Source organism: Tenrec ecaudatus, chromosome 1 (assembly GCF_050624435.1).
Source record: "Tenrec ecaudatus isolate mTenEca1 chromosome 1, mTenEca1.hap1, whole genome shotgun sequence".
Classification (NCBI taxonomy): domain Eukaryota; kingdom Metazoa; phylum Chordata; class Mammalia; order Afrosoricida; family Tenrecidae; genus Tenrec; species Tenrec ecaudatus.
Window position 1 is genome coordinate 310,398,347 of NC_134530.1, and position 12,037 is coordinate 310,410,383.

Here is a 12,037-nt window from a genome sequence, read left to right on the forward strand (position 1 = left end):
TCCAAATGTTATAACAACTGACTCTCAGCTAAGTTCAAACTCACAGTTCACCTAGGAAAATGAGACTGCTCTCAAAGATATATAAGATTGGAGTCTTTATACAGGCTCTCAGAAATTCACAGGGCAGTTCTACCCTGTTCATTAACTCAATCTGTTTACCATGGAGTAACCTAATGGTCCAGTTGTGAGGATTTTACATTGAATTGTAACCCACACTAACAGCTGCAATCTTGATCTTTATCAACAAGTGTACTAGTTACATAATCCAGTGTCAATTTGGGATTTGAGAGGATTACATGTGAAGGGGTGCGGCCTGGCTTGTCAATTAAGATATAACCCATTAGGTCTCTGAATGGGCATGGCCTTCTCTGGAGAATTTTGGGAATTTCCTGGATTTCCTCCTTGGAAGCAGGAGAGACACTCTCTTCCCGCTCACTCCCTGAGGAACCCTCTACTGACCAGACACAAGGCACTATGCTGATAGACTCCTTGCCCTGGGAACTGGGGAAGCCAAGTGGAGACCCCTGCCAGCACTGAGATGCTTACAACAGCACTGGATCCAAAGACTTTTTACCCACTGGTCTGTGATTGTCCTGGGTTCGGCATCATTACATATGTTTTGTGAGTCTGGAGAGTATTTATAGATTGGTATGAGACATATAAGCTACTATCGGACTTATGGACTTGATCTGGACTGGGCTGGGATGTCTTCTCAATATTCAATTACTCTTGTATATAAAAGTCTCTTTTATACACAATAAGTTTCTATGGATTTGTTTCTCTAGTCTACCCAGACTAACACAGCAAGTTTGGAGTTAAGCAAAATGTATATCATTTCTGAAATTAAAATCAGATTACCTGGAGTTCTCTATTCCGTGAAAACACTTTTCTTTCAAAAGTAAAGATGAATAATTATATTATAAAGTAAAAATCCTGAGTATGAGATGTGAATGGAGTGTGAATAAAACAGTTAAAAATGAAATAAAAATGTTAAAGTTTGACAGCCTCAGAGGGGCAAGAAGGAAGACCTGAGAGATTTTATTACCTATCGATTCTCCCTATAAGAAATACTGCAGGAAGTGCTCCAGATTAAATCAATAACATTGCAGAAGGAACTTGAATTGGCAAGAAGAGATAAAAATCACTGGGCATTGAAATATGTAGGTCAATATGAAAAATTACTCTTTCATTTCTTAAATCTGTTTTAAAAAACTCAACCATTTGAAGCCAAAATAATAATTAAAATGTTCGGTGATGTTCATGACTTATAAAAGCAAACTGCAGAGCTTAATAAAGCCATATAGGATATGGAGTTACATGGAGTTCTCCTGTTGAAACGTTGTTGTGAGCTGCCATCCAGGGGGTTCAGACCCACAGGGACCCGATCCACACAGCAGAGCAAACATGGCCCGGTCCTGCGCCCTCCTTGCCATCAGTCCCATGCCTGAGCCCCTCGGTGCAGCCATCGAGTCAATACATCTCCTTGAGACCCTTTCTCCTCCTTGCTGCTGCCCACCTGGGAGAAAGAAGCCACTGAGAATGTTAGGCACAGCCTCGAAACTGCAGTGATGATATTTTCACATTACACCTGAAGTGACCATGGTAATTGAAAGTAAACTCCACTAAGTTCAAAATATATATTGAAAACATAAAAACGTTTTAAAATATATAAGTTAAAACAATGGGTGAAATGGTTACCATTGTTTTAAAACCCACTTATTTAAGCCTCTCAACTCAAACAAAGGACAGAAAAGAGAAATAAAAGGACAAAGAGCAAGGATGATAAATAGAAATAGTGCACAAATAGTAAATTGATACACTTCAGTTCAGTCAAAACAACTGCGTCATTGTGAAAACTGATACATTAATTACATAACAGAAGTGATCAGATGAAATGAGAAAAGACTGGTTGGCTGAAGCTATATTTTGTAAAATAAATATTCAAGTAGCTTCACAAGATACTAAAAAATAGGCGTCAATGGGAAAAATAAGGAAGAAGTGATCTATGGAGCTTCTTAAACTTTTTCCACTTGCCCCCTTTCCACCTGAGGCTTAGGAAAAAGAGCATGCACTGTCAGTGACGCCTGGGATTCATTGTATGTTTGCTTTGGAATTAATTTTTGGTCCTTGAACGTTCAGAAACATTTTACTGTTGTGAATTTTTTCATGACCCTCACTATCAATGGAGTTGCAACCCGCAGTTGAAGACATTTTTTGCTCTCAGATAGGGGAAGGGGGGCTTTTACTGATCTTTGTTTCAGGTCAAAATAATTCGTAGAGATCCTCATCCACAAGACTTCATTTTTAAGCAAATTAAATTTGTGTTCTTAGAGGTGGGAATTTGGAGCTTCCAATAAGCGCTTATTGGGATTGACCAGGGGAGGGAAAGCACAGGGTTAATGTCTTGAGTTTAACCAACCAAAAAATGTTTTGTTTTGTTTAAGGAGATTCTTACAGACACATTTTTGACTCCTCAAGCTGGGGGCAGCAAAAATACAAAATCGATCTCCCCAAGTAAATGTTTTCATATGAAACAATTACAATAGTCATTTTCACACCTTTGTGTGTGCTTGTAATCTGTGTGTTGCATGTTATGTGTTTGATTGCTCAACTCTTGTTATGCATAGAATGGTTCCTAAAGAAGCCCCACAAACAGAATTGAATTGCAGGGAGTCTTGTAAAGAAAGGGGATTCTCAACTGCCACTAAAGTGTCCTCCTGCAACAAAACACTTACGACTCTGGCGGGACTCGAACCCGCAACCTTTGAATCCCTCAATGAGAATAGCTAGAAGTCCAATGCGCTATCCATTGCGCCACAGAGCCCAACTGAGAAGCATATTTGGCTGCGGGCCTAAGGTTATTGGATACACATATTCAGTCCTTACTAAGGGATGTAATCTATGACTTAAAGGAGTTTCTGGAATTTCTTGTCTCCAGGAATAACGAACATTTTGGGGTCTAAAGATTATTTAGTTGAACTCTGTCAAGCCTACACTGGAGATCTTTCGTTACACAAAACAGAATTCCGGGGACTCCAGCGCGTGACCTTTTCAACAAGGAGCCGCATCCCCACGCCTTTTTCTCTCTCCGGACGTGGAAAGTGCTCACACCTGGGTCTGCGCTCCCGTCGTCGGCGACCCACTCCGTGCGGGCGGGATCTGCTCGGCGCGCTCCGGGAGCAAAGGGCTGGGACTCAGTTGCGCGGCGGGCTTCTTCCTGGGAGGACTGCGCTGGAGTCCAGGTGGCCTGGGACGTAGCCCAGATTTTAAACCTGGCCTGAGACGCTCTCCCTTTGCCGGGCTGTCGGTGGGACCCGGCCCTGAATCCCCGGCTCCGCCCGCCCCGTCCGGCGCTCCAGCGAGAGCGCGTCCCGGGAGCGTGGAAGCGCGCGGCGGTGACTGCGCGACAGGGGAGAGTGGTGGGGAGAAGATGGGACCAGCCACGCAGCCACGTAGGTGATCGCCACTGACAGGTGGCCAGGTCTACGGCCTCAAGTGTGACGGGACGCCCACTTTCACGCGCGCCGCCCGCTCACACACTCCCCAGCAACAGGGCGGCGAGGGTGGGCGTGAGGCGGGCAGGGTCCGGGTCTCCGACTCGCCCAGCTCCTTGGTGCAAGGAGGAAAGAACCCGATGCGGAAACGATCTGTACAGATGAGCGGTACTCCAGCGTCATCGAGTGCGTACCGAGTGGATGCGACCCTCTAGCACAGGGGAGAAGCGTTGCCCTCAGTTTCCAGAGACTCTAACTAATCTGCACCCAAAGTCGTTTGGGAGCCACCTTGATGGCAGTGCGTTTGGAGTTGGAGGCGAGTTGAGGTGAGCGGGAACAGAAAAGAGAAACAAAAGGACCAAGGGGAAAGATGATCAATAGAAATAGAAAACAAATAGCACATTGATACACTTCCGTTCAGTCATCAAAAACTGCGGCATTGTGAAAAACTAAAATGATAATTACATAACAAGTGAGCCCATGAAAGGAGAAAAGACTCCTTGGCTGGAGGTCTATTTGGTAAAATACATATTCAGGAAGCTTCGCAGCATACTCAGAATTAGGCGCCAATTGAGAAAAGTAACAAAGTACGCTGCGGGGTTTCTTTAACTTTTTGCACTTGTCCCCCTTTCTCCTGAACCTTAGTAAAAAGAGCATGCGCTGCCAGTGACGCCTTGGATTCATTTTTTTACATATATATTGAAAAAGTTTATATTTAGCATTAGCCAGCTGGGCTCACTTTAGATGATTTCAGTTTTGTTGGCAACATCTAAAGCGTCAGAGTCAGGAGCCTGTGGAACACATGCCTTCTTCTCCCCGTCAGGCCTGATCAAGGTGTTGACCTTTGCTATGTCAATGTCATAGAGCTTCTTCACAGCCTGTTTGATGTGGTGTTTGTTGACTTTGACATCCACAAGGAACACAAGTGTGTCGTTATCTTCGATCTTCTTCATGGAAGACTCTGTGGTCAAGGGGAACATGATGATGGCATAATGGTCCAGCTTATTTCTCCTGGGGGCTCTCTTCTGAGGGTATTTGGGTTGCCTTCTTAGTCTCAAGGTCTTGGACGGCCGGAAGGTGGATGACTTGCGGATCTTCTTTTTGCACCTTTCTTGGCTTTTAAAGCCTTTGCTTTGGCTTCCTTTTTGGGAGGGACAGGAGCGTCCTGCTTCGCCTTGGTGCTATCTTCGTGACAAGGATGCCTGGGATACATTTTGGGTTTGAATTAATTTTTGGTTCTTGAGCACTCAGAAACATTTTACTGTTGTGAATGTTTTCATGACCCTCACAATCATTGGGGTTGCAACCCGCAAGTGAAGACACTTCTGCTCTCGATTAGTATAGATAGGGGGAATGGCGTCTGTTACTGATATTTGTTTTGGATCAAAATAATTTGTAAACATCCTGATCCACAATATTTCATTTTTAAGCAAATGAAATGTGTGTTCTTAGAGGTGGGAATTTCAAGCTTCCAACGAGCGCTTGTTGGGTTTGACAGGGAGAGAGACAGGGCAGGGTTAGGGTCCTGAGTTTAACCAACCAAAAAATACTCTATTTCGTTTTTTTTAAGTGGATTCTTACAGGGACATTTTTGAATCCTCAAAATCCAGCAAAACACAAAACTGATGTCCCCAAGGACATTTTTCCATACTAAACAATTACAATAATTATTCTCACATTCTACTGTGTGCTGGTACTCTTTCTCTTGAATGTTATTTATTTGATTAAATAATTGTTAATATTCGTAAGACGGTTCCTAAAGAAACCTCACAAACAGAATTGAATTGCAGCGAGTCTTGTACAGAGAGGAGATTCTGAGCTGCCACTAAAGCGTCCTTCAGGTGCAAAAAACCCTTCACTCTGGCAGGACTTGAACCTGCAACCTGTGATTCCCTTATAGAGATGAGCTAGAAGCCCAATGCGCTATCCATTGGGAAACAGAGCCCAGATGTAGCCACACTTGGCTGGAGTCCTAAGGTGATTGGATACATATCAGTTCTTTTTCTGGGCCTTCTTGTCACCATGAAATAAAGAATATTTCGGGGTCTAAAGATCATTTAGTTTGAAACTATCAAGTCTACTTTTTGTTACAAAATTCTCACAACTATAAGTGTCTATGATTTTGTTACTCTAGTCAACCTGAACGAACACAGCAGCATCTCAAAACCACGAAAGACATGGCTTTCTGCCCTCTTAAAGAGTTACAGTCTCAGACACCCACAGGGGCTCGTCTGGGAAGCCCTGTGGAGTCACCAAGAGTCAGAACTGACTTGATGGCAGTGAGTTTGGAACTTTTTAGAACAACCAAGAAGGGATGCCGAGAAAGGGATGCATGCACTGCATGAGGGAAAGTTGTATGTCCGTGTTTTGCAAGAAGAGAGCCCTGGAGAGCAGAAAAGATATTTAGAACCAACTGCGACACCGATGTGGCCATGCCCTGAAAAGGAGTATGTGGTTTCTAGCGGGGGGAGGGACTGCAGAGCACCCACAGAAAACGTTGGGGTGCCTTCAAGGTGCACTTGTTGATGAAGATAGACAGGGTGGTTTTGACTGTGTCTGTGATCTCTGATGTCCCCTTTTCCTCCTTGAGACAAGATGTAGAGTTTTGTTTAATTTCTTTTTTCCCAAACACATCTCTTTTCGTTTTCTCACTAGGAGAATTTATGGCTAGTTTTCTCCCTTGGGTGTACTAGAAACCAGCGTACTAAAGTTTATTTTCTCACAGTGGTCCTCGTATCGCAACAATCCCTTTTGGGAAAAAAAATCATATGTCTAAAATTGAGCAGCATTATAGACAGTAGACCTGAGGTCTCTAAGCCTCACTTTCAATTCTTATATGAGGACTAAAATGAGCCGCCTGGCTGGGTTTTAACATTAAGTATAGGATAAAAATGAAGGTCTGTCAAAATAAGATAGTCTGGATGAACAATATGGAGGTGAAAAGAACAGGGCCAATAGTTCCGGGGGAATATGGGAGAGGGGGAAGTTGGGGGAAAGGTAGTGATGTTAACAAACCCAGGGACAAGGGAACAACAAGTGATCCAAATTGGTGGCGAGGTGGGTGTAGGAGGCCTGGTAGGGCATGATCAAGGGTATTGTAACCAAGAGGAATGACTGAAACCCAAATGAAGACTGAGCATGATAGTGGGACAAGAAAAGTCAACGGAATAGAGGAAAGAGCTAGGAGGCAAAGGGCATTTATAGAGGTCTAAGTAAAGTCATGTACATATGCAAATATATTTATATATGAGGCAGGGCAAATAGATCTCTGTGCATATATTTATAGGTTTAGTATCAAGGTAGCAGAAGGATATTGGGCCTCCTCTCAAATACCCCCTCAATGCAAAAATACTTTCCTCTTTTAAATTGGCATTCTATAATGCTCAGCATCCTGAAACACCCACTGAAGACAAAGCAGGTGAATAAGCAAATGTGGTGAAAAAAAACTGATGGTGCCCGGTTATCAAAAGATATAGTGTCTGGGGTCCTAAAAGCTTGAAGGTAAACAAGCGGCCATCTAGCTCAGAAGCAACAAAGCCCACATGGAATAAGTACACCTTCCTGTGTGATCAAGAGGTGTTGAAAGGATAAGGTATCAGTCATCATCAGAACAAAGAATTATATCATAGTGAATGATGGGGGGAGTGCGGAGTAGAGACCCAAAGCCCATTTGTAGGCCACTGAACATCCCTTTAAGAAAGGTTTCAGGGAGTAGAGGAGCAGTCAGTGTGCAATGTGGCAACGATGAAACATACAACTTTCTTCTAGTTCCTAAATGCTTCCTCCTCCCCCACTATCTTGATCCCAATTCTACCTTACAAATCTGGCTAGACCCAAGGATGTACACTGGTACAGATAGGAAATGGAAACACCGGGAATCCAGGTCAGATGATCCCTCAGGACCAGTGGTGTGAGTAGCGATACTGGGAGGGTGAAGGGAGGGTGGGTTGGAAAGGGGAAACTGATTACAAGGATCTACATGTGACCTCCTCTCTAAGGAATGGACAACAGAAGAGTGGGTGAGGGGTGACATTGGACAGGGCAAGATATGCCAAAATAATAATTTATAAATTATCAAGGGTTCATGATGGAGGGGGGAGCAGGGAGGGAGGGAAAAAATGAGGAGCTGATGCCAGGGGCTTAAGTGGAGAGCAAATGTTTTGAGAATGATGAAGGCAATGAATGTACAAATGTGCTTTACACAATTGATGTATGCATGGATTGTGATAAGAGTTGTATGAGCCTTTAATAAAACTATTTTTTAAAAAGGATAAATATAAAAGGTTAAATACAGTGCTGGCATATAGAAGGTCTCACCCAATTTTCTTAAGAAGAAATCAAAGACCATGACCACAAAGCTTCTAAGTTCATTGGCAGGGGGTGAGGGAGATGGTGTGGGTTTGAGTACTTGACCAAAAAAAATAGAAAAGGAAACAACTATTTGAAGGATTTGTTTGGAAGGGTGAATGAGTAGGCGCAGACGAACTATTTCAACTAAAAAGCTACTTAGCAGCTTAGTTACTCCAGACTTTCTTGTATTATTATATTGGTTAGCACTCTGGACTCTGATCCGAGTTCAAGTTTGATGTGGTCTTTTTCCTCCAAGAAAACACTTGTGAGATCAAATTAACACAAAGGCAACAATATCAAAGTAAGCAACATAAACAAATAGAAATACAAATTGCCCATGCCCCTTCTTCAAACCCCGCGTCACCAGCATCCAGTCACAAAGGCAGCAGTAGAATTGATTTAATGCCGTTCATTTCATGCAGGAGGAAAGAAGAAGCACCGAAGTAAATGTAGGAGAAACGAACACAAATTCTCCATAGAACCCCCTCCCTGGGGGGTGGACAACAGAGAAGTGGGTGAAGGGACACATCGGACACTGTAAGACATGACAAAATAATAATAATAATTTATACATTACGAAGGGTTTGGGAGGGAGGGTGGAAGGGACGGTGGAAAAGTGGAACGGACACAAGATGTCAGTAGAAAGAAAATGGTTTGAGAATGAAGGTGGCAACAGTGGGTGTGTGTATGAACTCTGATAAGAGTTGTACGAGCCTCCAATAAATGGATTAAAAAAATGCTCTTACCTGCTCTGACTCTAAATAAAGTTTATTTTCTTTACACACTAAAAATATTGGTGTGGATGCATAGAGATAATAAGTGATGTAGTTGTTTATCTGAGATGGGGCGTGGGGGTGGGAGATAGGGTGAGGGGATTTGGCTAGCAATCAATGAGTGCCGGAGAGGCGAGGACTATTAGAACTGAAGGTGATGATGTATATACAACTCATTTAAAAAGCGGTAAGCGATTTAACCGATGGAAGTGTATGATATGTGAATAAATGTTTCATCAAGAAAACCACTTAGAGAGAGAAAGAAATCAAAAAGAAAGGACACTTGATCAATGGTTATCATGCGGCGGGGGGAGTGTGGTTGATTAAGGGGCATGAGTTTATGTCAATGGTGGTGGAATAATTTGGGAAAGATATCAATAATGGTGGTACAACACTAAGTATAATCAGTGGCGCTGAATTGTTCAGGTAGACATTGTGAGTTTGGATAATGTTCTGTTGTGTATATTTTTGCCACAATTAAGAATAATTGCATGAATAGTAATAAGTACAAGGAAGAAGAAAATGTTCTAGAATTGGATATGGTGACAATTGTACAACTCTTCTTGAATTACTGAATTGTATGCCATGTGGATAAGGTGCTAATAAAACCAGGTGGGTTCCACAACCCAAAGAGTTACGGCAGGGAAATCTCGCCTGTAGGTGGGGCAGTGGGATACTTGTAGGCTTTGGGTCAGGGAGATGTGCAAATGAGGTGAAGAAAGCTGGTGGTGCTTGAGCGCACGCCTAAGGAGCAGGGAGGCTGGCTTCCTGGTGCTGCAGCTGCAGAGTCTGAGTCTGTCACAGAGCAGCTTCTTGGAATGTGGGGGAAGGGGCCCGCACAGTCCAGCAGGCTATCTTCCGGGAGAGCCCCGGGAAGGTGCTGCATGGACCAGACCATGCCCAAATGCTTAACACCTCTGAGAGAAACCCTTATAGGAACAAACAAAAATACAGAAATGTCGAAAACCAGATCAGGTCGAGCGTGCATCAGAGGGGGATCAACTGACAAGGTTTGAACTGTTCAAGTCAGGTTTATCTCTTGGATCTTCTAGACTCATCTCTCCAATGCACTCTGTTTAGTAACACTTTCTTCCCACCCCGCAGTTATGGATGAGGGGGATCACCGGAGGCTTATTCCCCATATTGTTCCCACAACTATATTTTGGACTCCCACTCTGCCTTCCGCAATCCGGAGTATCACAATTTAGGCCATGCGAGCTTTTTTTTTTTCTTTCCTTTTTCTCCTTCATAAATCGTTCTAGTGTGAGCTCTTAGAACTCTTTATAACAATCCCTATATCAATTGTATCCAGCACATTTGGACATATGTTGCCATCATCATTTTCAAAACAGGTCCTTTCTGCTTGAGTCCTTGTTATCAGCTCCTCTTTTTTTTCTCTCTCCCTCCTCTCCCACCCTTGTGAACCCTTTCAAAATGATAAAGTATTATTGTTTTCATGTGTTACACCATCCGCTGTCTCCCTTCACCCATGTGTCTGCTATTTGTTCCTGGGGGGAGGTGGGGAGGTGCATACATGGATCCTTTTATTGATTCCCCCTTTCTCCCCTGCCTTCCCCCTACCCTCATGGCACCCCCATTGCTGTACCTGGGGAACCAACCAGGCGAGTTTTTAAAGCACATATTTGCCTCATACCACACATACTACTAATTCCAAAGTGTTCTGAATACATATTCTCCCCACCTGGTCTTACTGTCTACTTTCTGTAACCCTTCAGATCCAGATTCTGCTTCACAATAAATGAGTTCTGTGGCAATTCTATTAGATGAGACTGTCTCCTATCCTAATGATGGACAGTCTTAGAAACACAAAGGGGCAGTTCCACTCCATCTTCCCCAGGCTCTGGGAGTTGGAATCCACTTTGGGGCACTGGGTTTGGCTCCGTTTGGGTTTGTGTCAGATTTCTCCTGCTAGATGAAAGCACTTCACACTAATTCAAGCCAGGGATTGTGGATTTTCTTCCTAAGATTGTGTCATGAACTGTAAAATGCTTCTGGAATTTTTGCTGGGGAATTATCCCTTATGGTCTAACTACACTGTGGTTGACCTTCAGAGATGTGGAACCTAGTCTTCATACAGTATTGTTCATATAAACAGACTGATTTTAAACTCACTGCCATCAAGTCGATGCATCCATGAGCATTGATTGTGGATCCAAGCAAGGCAAAAACCTCATCAACTTCAACTTTTTCTCCATTTATCACGATGATCCCTATTGGTCCAGTTGTGAGTTATATCCATACAGAAGATTTCAATCTGTTATCTTCATCAGCAAGCGCTTCAAGTCCTCCTCACTTTCAGCAAGCAAAGTTGCCTTATCTGCATATCACAGGTTGTTACCAAGCCTTCCTCCCATCCTGCTGCCACACTCTGCTCCATATACGGCCGCTTCTCTCATTATTTGCTTCTCATACCAATTAATTAAGGTGAAACAATAGGACCTTGATGTACATTTAAAAAAAATTAAACAATGCATCATTTCCTTGTTCCTTTCTCACAGCTGCCTCTTCATCCATGTACAAGTTCCACATGAGCACAATGAAGTCGTCTGAAATTCCCATTTTCCTCAAGGTTATCCATAGTTTGTTATGATCCTCATAGTAGAATGCCTTGATATAGTCAATAAAACACAATGTAGACATCTTTCCATGGAGTAAGTGCTTCCAGTGACTCATAGGACTGTTGAAGTATTTGAAATGGTATTTCATCAACTCCTGGAGGCTTGGTTGTGGCTGATGCGTTCAGTGCAGCTTGAACTTCTTCCTTCAGGACCACTGGTTATTGCTCGTATGAAATTGTGGAACTTTGACTTGTTCTTTTTGATTCAGTGACTCTGCATAGTCTTTTCATCTTCTTTGAATGCTTCCTGCATCATTCAATACTTTGCCTATAAAATCTTTTAACATTACAATTCGAGCCTTGAGTTTTTTTCTTGAGTTCTTTCAGTTTAAGATATTCAGAACACATCCTTCTTTTTGATTTTCTACCCATAGGGCTGTGCACATTCCATTATAATATTTTACTTTGTCTTCTTGATCTACCCGTTAGAATTTTCTGTTTAGCACTCTGACTTCATCATTACTTCCATTCCTTTTTGCTATGTACCATGAAGAGAGCAACTGTCAGAGTCTCCTCTGATGTTCACCTTCTTCTTCTTCTTCTTCTTCTTCTTCTTCTTCTTCTTCTTCTTCTTCTTCTTCTTCTTCTTCTCCTTCTTCTGTATGACCTTTTGCTTTCTTCGTGAATGATGTCCTTGATGTCCTCCCACAGCCCATCAGGCCTCGGTCATGCATGTTCAGGGCAGCAAGTCTGCCCTTGAGGTGCTCTCAAAATCCAGGCGGGAGAATTTCAAGACCATACTTTGGCTCTCCAGACCTGTCTGGATGTTCTTCAGCTTTACT

At 42.9% G+C, this 12,037-nt stretch overlaps 1 non-coding gene across 1 annotated transcript; it reads right to left on the reverse strand.

Annotated features, from left to right (window-relative positions):
* Positions 1–2,734: 2,734 nt before the first annotated feature.
* Positions 2,735–2,824, reverse strand: TRNAR-UCU (transfer RNA arginine (anticodon UCU)). The gene is given in 2 exon segments: positions 2,735–2,770; positions 2,788–2,824. It is a non-coding gene; the product is annotated as a tRNA-Arg (tRNA).
* Between the last annotated feature and the right edge of the window lie 9,213 nt (positions 2,825–12,037).